We start from the raw sequence: 5,732 nt of genomic DNA on the forward strand, positions 1-5,732 counted from the left end.
ACCTGCTGGTCCCCTTGCAGATGCTTTTATAGGGGAAGAAGGAAGCTAGGCCTAGTGGCAGTGTATAGAAATGTTAAAAGTCACATCACTGGGACCAGGAGTTATGTTGCTGGACTCCCATGTAGTTGACTGTGGTTCGAGTCTTGGATCTGGTGTCTTAAACTCACGCGGGGCGTATGTGCGTGTCCAAGATCCCAAGAGGAGAATGGAGGAGATGGGATTGCAGTGTGGCCGTCCCCACCATGGGGGATGATTTCTCGCTTTCTGTCTCTGCTTCCTTCTGTCTTTCTAGTGCACACATGGGCCCTATAGCAAAAACCTCTTAAAAAAAAAAATAAATCAAAGTCACATCATCAGGGCCAGCAGGTGGTGAAGTAGTTAAGGCACTGGACTCCCACAAATCCAACCATAGTTCGAGTTCCAGATCTGGTAGTTTCCCTTCTCACTCTCTCTCTCTCTCTCTCTCTCTGAGTCTCTCTCTGGTGAGCACACGTGTCCAATAGCAAATTAAAAATAATAATATTAGGGCCAGCAGGTGGTGTGGTAATTAAGGGTACTGGACTCCCACATGGCCTACCATGGTTCAAATCCCAGACCTGGTTGCTTTGTGTCACTTTCCCTCTCTCTCTCTGTCCCTCTCTGGTCAAATTAAAATAAGTAAATAAATAAATAAAGTTAAATAAAATAATTATTTTCTTCTTCTTTTTTTTTTGGAGAGGTTTTTGCTATAGGGCGCGTGTGCTCACCAGAAAGACAGAGAGAGATGGGGACCAGCAGTTATTGTAATGGCTATGTCGCTGGACTCCCATGTAGTTGACCGCGGTTCAAGACTTGGACCTGGTGGCTTAAACTCTCGCCGGGCGCGTATGCGTGCGTGCCCAAGATCCCAAGAGGAGAATGGAAGAGAAGGGATTGTGGCGTGGCCATTCAAAAAAAAAAAAAAAAAAGAAAGAAAAAAGAAAAAGAAAGACAGAGAGAGATGGAGAGACAGAAAGCAAGAAATCACCCCCCAGGGGAGATGGCCACGCCTCAATCCTTTCTCCTCCATTCTCCTCTCTATCTTGGGCATGCGCGCGCACACACACACACACACACACACACACACGCCCGGCGTGAGTTTAAACCACCAGATCTGGGACTCCAACTGCGGTCAACTACATGGGAGTCCAGTGACACAGCCATTACGCCAACTGCTGGTCCCAATAAAATAATTCTTTAAAAAATAATAATATTTAATAAATACTCCTTTTTTAAAAAGTTACGTAAACAAAATGGCACTTTAAGGAAGTTGACATGTCCCTAACACAAGCCAATGTTTACTGAAAACGAAAGATTCCAGTCTAAGGCAACGTGATCAAGAAATAAAACACAGGCCCACCTTGTGGCTTTCTTGGGAACGTGCGCCTGAAATAGCTCTCGACACTACCTAAACCCACGGACCTTCTGTTTTACAGACGTCCAAGTACATCCCTCCTTCACCTCCCCGACTCACCGGCTCCACACTCTGCTCAAGAGCAGGAGCAGGTCTAGGTCCTTTCCCACATCGCTCCTTCCCCCTCTAAAAGGAACAAGGGCAACAGAATTAACGTTCTTTTTGTTTGTTTGTTTTTGGGTTTTTTTTGCTAAAGGGTGTGTGTGCTTGTTGGAAAGACAGAGAGAGGAAGTGAGAAATCATCCCCCAGAGGGGATGATCATGCCGCAATCCCTTCTCCTCTATTTTCCTCTTGGGATTTCGGGTATGCACGCACAGGCACCTGGCACAATTTTTATCCACTGGGTCCAGTACTTGAACCATAGTCAGCCATGCAGGAATCCAGCACCTTAACCACCATGCCACCTGCTGGCTACATGGCTGACTATGGTTCAAGTACTGGACCCAGTGGATGAAAATCATGCTGGGCGCATGTGCATGCATACCCAAAATCCCAGGAGGGGAATAGAGAAGGGATTGCAGCATGGCCATCCACCCCGGGGGTGATTGCTCATTTTCCCTCTCTCTGGCAAGTAGACAGACCCTGAAATCTGTAACACACTCACACACATTGTCTGGGGCAACTTGTTTTTCTTTTTTTTTTTTTTTGAGAGGTTTTTGCTATAGGGCCCATGCTCACCAGAAAGACAGAAAGGGAGAAATCACCCCCCAGGGGGGATGGCCCCGCCACAATCCCTTCTCCTCTTGGGATCTTGGGCACGCATGTACACGTGCCTGGCGTGAGTTTAAGCCACCAGGTCTGGGACTCGAACTGTGGTCAGCTATATGGGAGTTCAGCGACATAACCATTACACTAACTGCTGGTCCCTGGGGCAACTTGTTTTTTGGAATATCTGCCAATCATCCCAACCCTGATCCAAATAAACTCTTTTGCTTTACTCGCTTTGCCTCAGCACTCTTTTTTTTTTTTCAGGGTGACAGAACCTACCTTTGAATTCACTGAAGTCAAAGAAGCCATCATCTGCATGTATTTTTGTGTATTCTCTGTAAAAATACCTATAGAATCATACTGTTTATTTTAGAGGAGGAAAAATCTTTAGTGAGTTTCTAAAACACTGCATTTTTGATGTGCTACAATGCCATCTTATAAAAAAAGAGGGCTAGCCAGGTGGTGTGTTGTTTAAGGCAGCTGGGTCCCATGTGGCCAACTGTACTGTTCAAGTCTTGGACCTGGCAGATTGAAACACACACTTGGGCGTGCATGTGTGCAGGTCCAAAATCCCAAGAGGAAAATGGATGAGAAGAGACTACAGTGTGAGCATGTCTCCGGGGGTGATTTCTCACTTTCCCTCTCTCTCTCTCTCTCTGGAAAACACACACACCCTATAGCAAAACTTAAAACAAAATTACAGGAAGAAATATTCCTAGGATTTTGCTCAAAACTTTTTGTCATGACTTTTCTGCCCTACGGGCAAAGCAGATAGCGGGCACAGCTGCACGATCCTGAAGTCATAGAGGAAGGTCTGGGGTTCAGACCGAGTCAAGCTGAACATAACAGGTCTTGGCTGGCTAGAAAGTTGGGGGATTTCAGGGGGAAGGGGAAGCAGGAGGATGCTGGCGTGGCAAGACCCTATCGGCAGTCTCTCTCTCTCTCGCTCTCTCTCACTTTCCCTCGATGAATAAACTTTCAAAATATATACTTGGGGCCAGCAGGTGGCATGGCGGGCAAGGCGCTGGATTCCCACGTGGCCTACTGCAGTTAGAGTCCTGGACCTGGCAGCATGAAAATTACGCTGGGCATGTGTGCCCAAAATCCCAGGAAGAGAAGGAATGATGGAGTAGCAATCTCCTGTGGGGGGAGATGTCTCACTTTCCCTCTGTCTGTCTCTATCTGCCAAGCACACATGCCCTGTGGTAAAAACCTAAAAAAAATAAATAAATAAAATGGAGAAAAACAAGTCTAGGCAGACTCAATATAGTCATCAAAAGCCTCAAAATTAAGCCATATCACACAACATACTGTTCATACTGTTTCAGTCAATACATGCAAACAAAAAAAATTTTTTTTAGAAAATTTTTCCTATAAAAATTTAGCGTGCACTTGCTAGAGAGACAGAGAGAGACAGAGAGAAATCACCCCCTAGGGAGGATGATCACACTGCAGTCCCTTCTCCTCTTGGGATTTTGGGCATGCACGCACATGTGCCCAGTGTGTTTTAAGCCGCCAGGTCTGGGACTCCAACCGTGGTCAACTATGTGGGAGTCCAGCGACATAACCATTACACCATCTGCTGGTCCCTCCAAAAACTATTTTTTTTTTTGGAGAGATTTTCGCTATAGGGCGCATGCGCTCACCAGACAGACAGAGAGAGACATAGAGACAGAAAGCGAGAAATCACCCCCCAGGGGGGATGGTCACGCCGCAATCCCTTCTCCTCCATTCTCCTCTCAGGATCTTGGGCACGCACGCACGCACACGCGCCCGGCATGAGTTTTAAGCCACCGGGTCCGGGACGCGAACCACGGTCGACTATGTGGGAATCCAGCGTCATAGCCATTACGCTAACTGCTGGTTCCCCAAAAACTACATTTTAAAAGGAATAAAACATACAAAATTCCAAACAGCAGTGATTTCAGAGGGATGGGGGCTGCTGGGAATATCAGAGGAGATAAATATATGGCAAGGTGTAACGCTAGTTCTCGGACTGTATGCTCCTGGTGTATATTGTGTTACCATGTCTTGTAACATGCAAACATTTATGCATTATTTTGTGTGTATCAAATACTACATAAAAATAATACATAAAAGTTTGAGGAGCTATTTAAAAAAATACTATGATGGTAGTTTTCTGTTTAAACTGACTATCCTCATCTTTTACTTTAAAAATGTGTTCTAGTGTGCATGCACTTGTTGGAAAAAGACAGAGAGAAAGCACTTCCCAGGGGAGGTGGCCATGTGGCATCAGGATTTGGGGCACAGAAGCACACATGCCCAGTGTGTCTCTGAAGCCACGAGGTCCGGGACTCGAATCCCACACTTAACCATGTGAGACCTCGCACCTTAATCACCACGCTGCTGGCTGGCACAGCAATCCCAATCTTATTTTTCATTCTTTCCAACACCACCATCAGAGTCAATTTGGTCAGTTTCCTTTTTGAAGCTATTTTTTTTTTTAAGAGAGATTTTTGCTATAGGGAGCATGTGCTTGCCAAAGAGACAAAATGAGAAACCCGCCCCCCCGGGGGGATGGCACGCCTCAATCCCTTCTTCCCCATTCTCCTCTTGGGATTTTGGGCACACACTCACACATGCCCAATGTGAATTTCAAGTCACTAGGTCCTGGACTCGAACCACAGCCAACCAGTCCAACTCCTTAACTACTACGCCACCTACTAGCCCCTAAAACTAATTTCTTTATACTTCTGTCATTTCTCAAACCTTTGAGCAACCTCCTATCCATCTGTCCAAGTCCTATCTACTTCCAAATTCAGCTCGAGTTCCCACGTCTTCCCTGATCACTCTAGCGCTCATTCATTTTTCTTTCTTCTCAGTACCTCTGACACTTACTAACTTGTGGCTTCTCAGCAAATTAGCATTTAATTATATATTACCTTATTTGTAATCAGTTGTGTGTTAGTCAGAGCTCTTAGTTGCCAATAATAGAAGCAAGCCTCATTTCTAGTTTAAATAGAAAATCAATTTATTAAAGGATACAGATGGCCCCTAGACTCTCTCAAATGGGCAGAAAGCAAGGCTTGGCAGCTACTCAAGACTAAGACCAAACAGATGCTGTTCTGGTACTCTAACGGACACCCTGCCAGGGCCACCCGCTGGGCACAAGTGGATCGCCACTGTCACCACTGATGCTGGACACCGAGTATGATGACCAGCACACCAGTCCTGCTTCCTTGGAAGCTTTTTTTTTTTTTTTTTTTTAAGAATTATTTTATTTAACTTTTATTTATTATTATTATCATTATTATTTTCCAGTTTGATCAGAGAGAGACAGAGAGAGATAGAGAGAGAGAGGAAGTGAGAAAGCAAGCCACCAGGTCCAAGACTTGAACCTTGGTCAGCCATGTGGGAGTCCAGCGCCTTTAACCACCATGCCACTTGCCAGCCCCGAAGCTGGTTGTTTTTTTGCCACAATAGATTTCAGACAGTACCTCCTCCTTTACTCAATCTCGCTCTTTTTTAAAATTATTATTATTTTAGGGAACCAGCAGTTAGCGTAATGGCTATGTCGCTGGACTCCCACGTAGTCGACCGCGGTTCGTGTCCCGGACCCGGTGGCTTAAA

This window comes from Tupaia chinensis, unplaced genomic scaffold (genome assembly GCF_000334495.1).
Source record: "Tupaia chinensis unplaced genomic scaffold, TupChi_1.0 Scaffold000377_2, whole genome shotgun sequence".
Lineage (NCBI taxonomy): Eukaryota > Metazoa > Chordata > Mammalia > Scandentia > Tupaiidae > Tupaia > Tupaia belangeri.